Source organism: Sphaeramia orbicularis, chromosome 8 (assembly GCF_902148855.1).
Source record: "Sphaeramia orbicularis chromosome 8, fSphaOr1.1, whole genome shotgun sequence".
NCBI classification, from domain to species: Eukaryota; Metazoa; Chordata; class Actinopteri; order Kurtiformes; family Apogonidae; genus Sphaeramia; species Sphaeramia orbicularis.
The window spans coordinates 10845572-10857699 of NC_043964.1; the positions used below are offsets into that span (position 1 = coordinate 10845572).

The 12128-nt window shown below is 34.3% G+C and overlaps 1 long non-coding RNA gene across 1 annotated transcript; it reads left to right on the top strand.

Moving 5' to 3' along the window:
- The first annotated feature begins 3333 nt into the window (after positions 1 to 3333).
- On the top strand, positions 3334 to 11053 carry LOC115424722 (uncharacterized). The gene is made up of 3 exons (XR_003936127.1): positions 3334 to 3344; positions 10205 to 10212; positions 10985 to 11053. It is a non-coding gene; the product is annotated as an uncharacterized LOC115424722 (long non-coding RNA).
- The last annotated feature ends 1075 nt before the right edge of the window (positions 11054 to 12128 follow it).

Consider the following 12128-nt stretch of genomic DNA (forward strand, 5'->3'; position numbering starts at 1 on the left):
CAAACAGAATTATGGGAAATTTCTCTTACCCCGCCATTTGTGGTGTGGTCCTGAAAAATCTCTGTTTCAAGGGCCAAACAGCCCTCACCCTTAGCCCTTCCCCTCCGACTCATTGAGAATGAGGACACCCCTACCCTTTCATGTGACCGCAAAAAATGGAGGTGTAGGGGTAAGGTTGAGGTCCAAGGGGTGAATTGGGATTGGGTCTTAATTGACCTCGATTTTTTATTTTTTAATTTTGAAAACTTCACAAAAGTAACAAGAAAAGCACTCAAAGAACACAGACCTCTGCCAAGACAGATCTGCCCCCCCCCCCCCCCCCCCCCCCCCCCCCCCATCACCACCAAAATACAGGGTGACACAAAAAAACAGGAACTTTTTAACAATCCAATAAAACCAAGAGTGATGGAAGAAAAATATTTTATTCATAGAAATTGAAACCTTAAAACATGCCATTTAAGAAACAATGATGGAATTTTCATTTTTTTAAAATGACTTCCTGTAGATGGCGTCCTCCTGTACGAATGCATTCTTGAAATCTGCTGTTGAGATTCCTCATTGACCGCTGTAACATCTCAGCTGGGATACTGTGAATTTCATCCTGAATTCTCTGTTTTAACTCATCCAGAGTTCTTGGTCGAGTCGTGTACACTTTACTCTTGAGATAGCCCCACAAGAAAAAAATCACAAACGGACAAATCTGGCGATCTAGGGGGCCAGGGAACGTTACCGAATCTTGAGATCACACGGTTACTGAACAATTCTCGCACAGCCGCCAATGATTGCCGTGCAGTGTGTGATGTCGCTCCATCCTGTTGAAACCAGGTTTCTTGAACGTGTGGAAAATTGTTCAATTCAGGTGTAACGAAGGATTGTAACATCTCCACGTAACGATTCGCAGTGACAGTGACTGAGATCCCCTGTTCATTTTCAAAAAATCCATGGTTACTAAAATGGGGGTGTGTTTACTTGCTCAAGGTCACTGTCTCACAGTGCTGCCACTTGCTCATGTCTGCCAATATGCACTTCAAAAATTCCGTTTTTTTTGGGTCACCCTATATAATCATTTGTTCCTTGTGCCAGTATCAACATTTCCTGAAAGTTTAATCAAAGTCCTTCCGTAACTTTTTGAGTTATCTTGCTAACAGACACACAAACAGACAAAACTCAACAACAAAACTCCCACCGAAGCCACGTCTCCAGAGTATCGGATTGTACTCGTAGAGGGGAGAGGGGGGAGGGACAAATGGCAGTTGAATTTGATAGACATATCACCGTTCAATCATTTTGATGGGTCGGTTAAAATGATTGGATGGTGTTTTTTCAGTCCCGTTTGTTCCACAGGTAACTAAATTTTTTTAGTTTTGTGTTAGAGCATTTAATTAATTGGTTGCAATCAGGGTGTGAAGGGGATTTTAAGCAATATAGTAAAAAATGCTCAAGGGAAAAAAAATCTCCTACCCCACCTTTAAGGGTTAATGTCCATTTTCTACGATTAATAAACAGAGAAGCAGGGACTATTTCTGATATTTCTTGTTAAAAACAGGTATGATTTGCATCCTTCCACCCACGTTGTTGATCAAGCTTTGCTCTAACTCCGCCCTCGTCCGTCGTAGCCTTCATCGTAGGCTGAGGCCCCCGTCAGACCACTACCCTTTGATCTGGGCTGAGATGACAAGGCTGTGTGGTCCCAGAGCCCCAGGCCTCCTCTTTCACCACGGGCAGATATGACAAGGTCAGTCAGGGTAGGGCAGGGGGACGCCACATATGATCCCCCAGCATCTACCTGTATGAGTGGGGGGGCGTCGCTAAAGCTGCCCCGAGCTGAGGCAGGAACATTCAAGTGTTTGCAGACGTTTAGAAGAAAAGAACAAAAATGGCTGTTGAATAAAGTCTATTATTAATATTTAAAAAGTCTTTAATGCAAAAATACAACAAACAAACAAAAAGCACTCTGATGTAAAAATGACAGTCCTATTTTTACTGGGATATGATCACCAAAGTGTTCAACTACACATTAATTGTCAGGAAAACTTATACTATTGTCCGTGAAGTTAACCCATAAAGACACAAACCGTCACTTGCGACAAAAACCACCAACTGATCGAAACTATTTAATACCTGTTGATCCACTAATCCTATCAATGCATGTAAATAACTGATGTAAAATACAGTTTGTCGTCTTTTCATGGTCATCAGATATGAGCCATTTGGACGTTCAGAGGCTCCGTAGTTACCGTGGAAACACCGTCATCTTCTACAGCTTTAATTCATCAGAAAAACCCATGGAGTTGGATCAATGACAGTGGATGGAAACACTTGGTTTATGTTCCGTTAATGCTATATTTTATGGAAAAAGTCACTTTTTCTTCAGTTTTTTTTTAATCTCTGATATTAAACCCCTCAACTTTAACCCTGTAAAGCCTGAACCATTAAATCATTGACAGAAAATTCCAGTTATTTGAAACTGGAGCCTTTTTTGGTCCTTTTGAACAACTCCCCAATTTTTTTTTTTCAAATATCAATTTCCATGTATGAGATTCAATATTGTATCATATTTGATACATCAGGTCTCAGTGCTCTTTCCTTTTGGTATCAATTGGTGTCCATCTGTAAACAATTTTTCAAGTATCTTCTTCTTCGAAACTGTCTATCAGAATGACTTCATATTTGTTGTGGAACATCTTTGGCATAAGGTCTACTAAGTTTGTTCAAAGAATTGGGAAATTTTGATTGGTGTTCAGAGACTCTGTAGTTACCGTGGAAACACTGTCATCTTTTACAACATTGATTCACCAGTAAAACCCATGGAGTTAGATCAATGACAGTGGATGGAAACACTTGGTTTATGTTTAGTTTACTCAGTTATTGATATCTTTCCTGAAAAAGTCACTTTTTCCTCATTTTTCTCTGTTTTGATATTGTTAACTTCATTTCATTTGTCATTTTATTAGTTTATTTCGATCATTTGCAGAAAACATGCAAATTCAAAATTCCAAAGTCATTCATCTGCACTCGAAAAGGAGTGGGAAGAAGAAAAACTTATTTAATCCCATCCCTATTCTCATCATCAAATAGCTTAACATAATGACGTATTAAATACTCACTCCTGTCCTTAGACTTCAGACCAAAACAATGAACAAAATAGGCCTAAACCAAATTAGAATGAACTCATTTGATGGTATTTGCATTATAGAACCAAAATGTGTGAAAAATAGAAACAAAGTCCATTCCTGGTGGTGTTACCATGGGTAACAGTTAACTGTCAACTTAAATTATAATAATTACATACCAACAATGGTAAGAAAAACTACAATACCACAAATGTTTTGAATTTACTCTGAGTTTTCATGAACATCTACATGATCTGTGAATAAATATGGGAAAATACATGATTTACACCAAAAAATGCAAAATCCAGAGGATAACGTTATGAAAAAATAGGTGATAAATCAGTTAAGAAAGGTAGAAATACAGAAAAATTCATTTGGAAAGTGCCATTAAAGTAGCACTGGGTCTTTGTGGGTTAAAATAGAGTATTTTTTAGCTCTTCTCATGAAATAATAGTAACAATGGGATTTATTCTCGATAAATACAGTGTATCTGGGGAGTATGTAATCATCTCACCTGGTTAGAAGACATTACTGATGTGTATAAATAAGAATAAAAAGATGAATGTGACGAAAAAAAAAAAAAATCCAATTTGTGTATAAAAGACATGCTCAAGTTTAAAACCTCAGTGCATCATGGGATGTTGATTGTGTGCCAATAACTGCCTTCAAGTTTATCTGAACAAGAGGTACAGAAAGAAAGAAAGAAAAAAAAAAAAACCAGACATGAAGATACGAATAAAAAGAAAGTAACATAAATGTATAGATGACAGAATAAAGGGGTGTATTCAAAGACGTATTTATACTTTTGTGTTAACTGTAAACTCAAAAAAAAATCTGGGAGTCTATTACAAACCCGTTCAGATTTGGTGACCAAAAGCATCTTCTGATGTAAAACATTAAATAACTTTTGAACCATTAATACATTGAAATACATCAGTTTATAATGCGTGTTCTCATGTTTTCCGGTCTCATCAGTTATGACCCATTTGGACGTTCAGAGGCTCCGTAATGAACATTGAAACACTGTGTTTCACAACATTGTTTCACCAGTAAAACCCATAGAGTTTGATAAATGACAGAGGATGTAGAGACTTGTTTTTATCTTGAATTAATGATATATTTTGTTGAAAAAAAAAAAAAAAATCCCCTTTTCTTTTTGTCAGTTTTGTTTAAATAACCTTTGAATGTCCACTGAGTTTATTCATGGTCAGTAAATTAAATACAGGAAATTCCTGATTTTCACTGAACAAATACAGAGTATAAAATAGTCGTTGGTGATAAATCACCCATAAAAGGTTAGATGTAGAGAAAAGGGCATTTGGAAGTCTCTACAAATGCAGTTCCAGGTCTTTAAAGTCTTTACATTGTATTTTTTTTTTAAACTACTTCAACACTCAGTGCAGAATTTGGCTCACTGGTTCCAAACTTTACACCAGCTTAGACTCACTTCTGCGTCACACTTGTCAAAGTGATATTTTTGCATCACTTACACTGATTTTACAGCAGTTGATTTTTCTTTTGTTGTCCAGGATACTACTCCAGTACAGAACACCTACTCATATTTTCATAACTTATAATAAAACTAAACAGAACCAAGATAATGATAGAAAATTGTAGGAAATAAACACTGTGAAGGTAGGAAAAAAAAAAAAAAACATAAAAGTTTAACCCATAAAGACTCAAACAGCCACCATCGACCAAAACCATCTACTCATCTAAACTTAAATAACTTCTGATCCACTAATTCTATCAATACAGGTAAATAATTGGTGTAAATTATAGTTTGTCATCTTTCCATGGTCATCAGATATGACCCGTCTGGACGTTCAGAGGCTCCGTAGTTACCATAGAAACACCGTCATCTTCTACAACATTGATTCACCAGTAAAACCCATGGAGTTGAATCAATGACAGTGAATGGACACACTTGATTTATATTCAATTAATGACAGATTTTGCTGAAAAAGTAAATTTTGGGGGGATTTATATGTAGCTGAGTTTGAAGGAAAGTCATATTCTGAATAAATCTATTTCCATCAGTAGTTTGGTGGCTTTTACCGATTATATTATTGTAAGAATCATACATTCTTTCCATATAAACAGCTGATTTTTTGCAGTTTTTGTTCATTTCAGGGGGAAAATGATTATTTTGAACAAAAGCAAATGTTCCAAATGTTTATTTAACCTATAAAGACCCAAACATCCACCTTTAACCAAAGCCATCTACTGATCTAAACTGTTAAATAACTTCTGATCCATTAATCCTTTCAATACATGTAAATAATTGGTGTAAAATACAGTTTTTCATCTTTTTATGGTCATCAGATATGACCCATTTGGACGTTCAGAGGCTCTATAATTGCCATGGAAACACCGTCATCTTCTACAACATTGATTCACCAGTAAAACTCATGGAGTTGGATCAATGACAGTGGATGGAGACACTTGATTTATATTCAATTAATGACAGATTTTGCTGAAAAAGTAAATTTTTTTTGGATTTATATGTAGCTGAGTTTGAAGGAAAGTCATATTCTCAATTAATCTCATTTCCATCGGTAGTTTGGTGGCTTTTACAGATTATATTAATGTAAGAATCATACATTCTTTCCATATAAACAGCTGATTTTTTGCATTTTTTTTTTCATTTTAGGGAAGAAAAATGTTCGTGTTTTGTATAAAAAGCAAATGCTCCAATTGCCAATTTACACTTAAATTTACATTTATGCATTTGGCAGATGCTTTTTTCCAAAGCGACTTACAGGGGAAAACCAATCAAATCACTCAATCAATCAAATTTTATTTATATAGCGCCAGATCACAACAAAAAAGTTATCTCATGACACTTTATATATAGAGTTGGTCAAAACCAGACTCTAAGCCAGTTTACAGAAACCCAACAGAATCTAATTTAAGAATCAGAATTTAACCCATAAAGACCCAAAAATCCACCTTTAACCCAAAACCATCTACTGATCTAAACTGTTTAATAACTTCTGATCCACTAGTCTTATCAATACATGTAAATAATTTATGCAAAATGCAGTTTGTCATCTTTTCATGGTCATCAGATATGACCCATTTGGACGTTCAGAAGCTCCGTAGTTACCATGGAAACACCATCATCTTCTACAACATTGATTCACCAGTAAAACCAATGGAGTTGGATCAATGACAGTGGATGGAGATACAAGTTTTTTATGTTCAGCTCTTGGTATATTTTGCTGTAAAAGTCACCTTTTCTTGAGTTTTCTCTGTTTCTGATAAAATAACCATCAACTTTAATCTGAGCTTTTATGAACATCCACATGATCAGTAAATAATATACCTGATTTTCACTAAAACAGGAAAAATACAGAGGATAATGTTACAATAAATGGGGATAAATCACTTAAGAAAGATTGAATAGAGAGAAAAATTCATTTGGGAACTGACAAAATTAGCACTGGGTCTTTATGGGTTAATACCACTGTTGTTCATTTAATCCTCAAAGACCTAAATACCTACCAGAAACTAAAACAATCCACTGATATATAATGTTTAATAGTAATAATAAAATAATAAAAAGCCGTGGAGATTGATCAGTGACAGTGGATGGTCATGGTTTACATTCAGTTATTGATAAATTTGCTGAAAAAGTCACTTTTTTTTTTCAGTTTTCTCTGTTTTGAAATAATTTTTGAATTTACTCTGAGTTTTCATGAACATCTACATGATCAGCTAATTTAATATAGAGAAAAAAATACAGGATTTACACTGAAAAATGGAAAATACAGAGGATAAGATTACAATAAATGGTGATAAATCAGTTAAGAAAGGTTAAATAGAGAGAAACATTCATTTGGGAAGTGCCATAAATGTAGCACTGGCTCTTTAAGGGTTAAACCTGTTCTAAACATTAACTTCATGCATGTGATTCACAGTCACTTCTATGCATTTAATCCATAACACTGGTCAACAACAAATTTATTGTTTAAGTTTTTGGAGCTGATTTAGGATAATTTTGGTGTGCTGAATCCAAAAATCACATTAATTTTGATCAATCAGGTCAACTTTCTGAACTATGCTACATTTTTGCTTACATTTATGGGCATTTTCACATCATATGATACACAATTCTTTCATATTTCTTGCAATAAACGAGTTCTGAAGATTTTACTTTTGTCAATTTATGATTAATGTTTTTTGTTTTTTTTTTTAATATTACAGGTGAATGAAATGGCTTCGACTAGACTGTCATTTTTGGATTTAGCGGTGCAAAATGATCCTAATTCAGTTGAAAAAAACCTAGACAACTTGCAAAAAACATTTATTTGTAACCCAGTGTAATTGACTGTAAATTATAAATGATCTTTGCTGCCTCAGTTTTTCCAAACTCTCAAGCTAAAAAAAAATCAAGCGACCGCTGTTGTGACTGAAAAACAACGAACTCCAGATCTTTTTTTTTTCTGAAACCACAACAATTGCATGTGTTTGACAGTGTTTTGTGTGAAGAGCCAGCTGAAATGCATGAAAGCCGGTCTGTGGGCAAAGCACTCAACCCCCCGAGGAAGAGACCAGACAAACATGATAAGAGGCTGTTGGTAAAATTACAGACTGCAGGCGGTCCTTAATGGAGTTCAGCTCAGGGTTGAGGGAAGTAAGGTCAGTCAGTCATCGAAGCTCCTACACCGACGCTGATGCTTCCTACATTCCTGAACAGCAGTGTCAACAGGAAATCAGTCTGACGGCTGCATTAAGATCCACCTTTTGAACACAAAGACAAACACGCAAACCCATCTGGATTATACTTAACCCATAAAGACCCACAGCTACTTTTATATCAGTTCCAAAATTTATTTTTCTCTCTGTTTAACTCTTTAAAACCTGACGTGTCACCGCTGATACGCCCTATGCATATGCAGTTTGGATGGCTGTAACTGTCACCGTTTGTGCAATTGGAAAAAGTCCAATAGTTTCGGAAACCTGAGATGTTGTGCTTTATAGGCTTTATTGGGTCATTATGGTATGTATACAGGGTGGGGAAGCAAAATTTACAATATTTTGAGGCAGGGATTGAAAGACAGTGTATGACCAGTTAGTTTATTGAAAGTCATGAGAATTTATTTGCCACAAGAAAATTGACATACTAAAAAATGTTTTTATTCTATGTGTCCTCCTTCTTTCTCAATAACTGCCTTCACACGCTTCCTGAAACTTGCACAAGTGTTCCTCAAATATTCAGGTGACAACTTCTCCCATTCTTCTTTAATAGTATCTTCCAGACTTTCTGGATAATAGTTTTGCTCATAGTCATTCTCTTCTTTCCATTCTAAACAGTCTTTATAGACACTCCAACTATTTTTGAAATCTCCTTTGGTGTGACGAGTGCATTCAGCAAATCACACACTCTTTGACGTTTGCTTTCCTGATTACTCATATGGGCAAAAGTTTCTGAAAAGGTATGGATAATAGTGTTAGGTATGATTATGACATCAATATACAGGGTGGGGAAGCAAAATTTACAATGAACACTTAGTTGTTTTTTCTCAGCAGGCACTACGTCAATTGTTTTGAAAACAAACATATATTAATGTCATAATCATACCTAACACTATTATCCATACCTTTTCACAAACTTTTGCCCATATGAGTAATCAGGAAAGCAAATGTCAAAGAGTGTGTGATTTGCTGAATGCACTCGTCACACCAAAGGAGATTTCAAAAATAGTTGGAGTGTCCATAAAGACTGTTTATAATGGAAAGAAGAGAATGACTATGAGCAAAACTATTACCAGAAAGTCTGGAAGATACTATTAAAGAAGAATGGGAGAAGTTGTCACCTGAATATTTGAGGAACACTTGCGCAAGTTTCAGGAAGCGTGTGAAGGCAGTTATTGAGAAAGAAGGAGGACACATAGAATAAAAACATTTTCTATTATGTAAAATTTTCTTGTGGCAAATAAATTCTCATGACTTTCAATAAACTAATTGGTCATACACTGTCTTTCAATCCCTGCCTCAAAATATTGTAAATTTTGCTTCCCCACCCTGTATGTTTGGTTTCAAAACAACTGACATAGTGCCTGCTGAGAAAAAACAACTAAATGTTCATTGTAAATTTTGCTTCCCCACCTGTAAATGAATAAGAATGAATTTAATCCATAAAGACCCACAGCTACTTTTATGCCCGTTCCAAAATCCTTTTTTTTTTTCTTTATTTAACTCTTTAAAACCTGACGTGTCACCGCTGATATGCCCTGTGCATATGCAGTTTGGATGGCTGTCACTCACTGTCACCGTTTGTGCAATTGGAAAAATTCGAACGGTTTTGGAAATCTGAGATGTTGTGCTTTATAGGCGTTATTGCAGTGTATTTCAACCTTGGCGTCGGGACCCCACACAGGGTCGCCTGGAATTCAAAAGGGGTCGCCTGAAATTTCTAGTAATTGATGAGAACACTGGTCTACAGTTTTTTAGAAATGATTTGCTTCAGACATTAAATGTGCTAAATGTTACGTATTTTAATAAGATTAATTGGAAAATAAATGACAAAAGTGCCGGTTTGCTCATGTTTTCAAGGTATATGATTAAGTGTTATTACACATATGTATTGGTTTATGTACATTTATATAATAGTTTTATAAATCTTCCACTAAATAGAACCTGTAAAGTGAATGTATTCTAATGCACAGACAGTGTTTTGAAGTAGATCTTGTAGCTCTGAGACAAATATTCCTTTTGAGTCAAACCCATTCTCTCGTTAATTCTTGAGTTTCACATTTTGACCCAAGGCTGTATCTTGGAAAGTTCAGCCAACCAGCATTTTTGACTTGATTTTTCTTTATCAGTGACTCTCATGTGGTAAAATTTCATTACTTTTATTCTGGAAGCATTTTCCAGTGTAGACCAGTGAAATTAAAAAAACTAAACTAAACTAAAAACATATGTAGTGAGTTGATAGAGACAATCCCAATCCATAACAGACATGACAAACTGTGAGTCTGAAACTGCAGCACTGTGGTTCTGTTTATCTGTCAAATGTTCATTGTGGTCAGTTTCAGATGCTGCAGCTCTTTCATAATTCATAGCTGGAGTTCTTGTTTGTTCAGTATTAACTGTCAGCCTTGTAAATCCAAGCTGGACTGACTGTACATGAGCGTCTACGGGCAAATGCACTGAGCAGAGATCGAATGAGAAAACAGCGCAACGGGAATGTATGAGAAGTGAACAACATCGAGTCTGTTAATTTGTGATAAAGCTGATTCTGAACGAACTCGTCTGTGAGATGAACGTGTTCGAACACATTTGGAGTCAATGAAATGTCAACACAACTGAACATATTTGACCATTTAATCTGAGTAATTTTAGGGGGAGCTGAGCTTCCCTTGCAGTCTGTGAGAAATCACCACTGCCATGAAAAGATGACAAACTGTATTTTACTGGAATTATTTCAAAGTATTGATAAGTTTAGTAGATCAGAAGTTATTAAACATTAGATCAGTAGATGGTTTTGGTCATCAGCAGCTGTTTGGGTCTTTATGGGTTAATTTTTTTTTTTTTTTTTTCCTATGATTTCCTATTGAAAGTTAAATGAAGAACAGTGCTATTAAATTGTCATTTGGAACTTTTGCTTTTGTCCAAAGCAAGATCATTTCCCCCCTAAAATAAACAAAAATGCCCCTCCCCCCCCAAAAAAAAGCACACATACTGATTCAACTTCTTTATTTAAGTAAAAGTGGAGCACTAACTGAACTCATTTAAAGCTGATATAAGGTGAAATCTATTAAATCTATTAATCTTTTTTTTTTTTTTTTTTTTTTTAGAAAGCATTAAAATTTTGTTTTTTTTTTTCCCCTACAATTTCCAATTGAAAGATAAATGAAGAACAGTGCTATTAAACTGACATTTGGAACTTTTGCTTTTATACAAAACAAGATCATTTCCCCCCTGAAATAAACAAAAAAATGCAAAAAAAAAAAAAAATCAGCTGTTTATATGGAAAGAATGATTTTTACATAGATATGATTAACTGCTTTTTACTTTAATTATTTTAAAGTACTGATAAGTTTAGTAGATCAGAAGTTATTAAACATTAGATCAGTAGATGGTTTAGTCATCAGAGGCTGTTTGGGTCTTTATGGGTTAAACTTTTGTTTTTGGTTTTTTTTCCTACGATTTCCAATTGAAAGTTAAATGAAGAACAGTGCTATTAAACGGACATTTGGAACTTTTGCTTTTGTACAAAACAAGATCATTTCCCCCCTAAAATAAACAAAAAATGCAAAAAAAAAAAAAAAATCAGATGTTTATATGGAAAGAATGTATGACTTTTACATAGACATGACAAATTGCATTTTACTGCACTGTAAAAAAAAAAAATCTGTAATTTAACAGAATTTTCACTGTTTATTTTACAGGTTTTTCCTGTATTTTTAAGATACAGGAAATTATCAATGAACTTACAAAACTGGATTGTGATTTTACATGTCAAATGTAAAATAACATGAAAAAACTGTAACTGTGAATAACCATAAAATTTCAATTTTTTAAAAGAATTTTTTTCTTTTTTCACAGAAATATACAGTTAAAATACATTTGCAAATGTATCATAATTTCACAAATATTTATTTTCTATTTATGAGATTAAACTGTTAATTTAAAGTTTAATACTGTAAAAAAAAAAAAAAAAAGAGATAAAATTACTGACAGTTAACCGTTAAAAAAGTATTTGTTCGGTAAGTTTAACAGGACTTGTTTGTTAACTGAAAAATATCTTGTGTAATTACGGGTTGTACAGTGGATTGTACAACTTAGTTGCATTGAAAATTATTTATATATATATATATATATATTTATGGTAATTTGATTGTTTTAATACATGAAAATAGTCTCTATTAAACATTAAAAAGTTAAAAAAAAAAAAGCAAAATCTCATGTAAAGTTAGGGCAAAAAACTGTATTTTAATCATGGAAAATTACCGTATACTTATGAGATGGTTATTTTCCGTTATTTTACAGTATTTTTTCGGCACC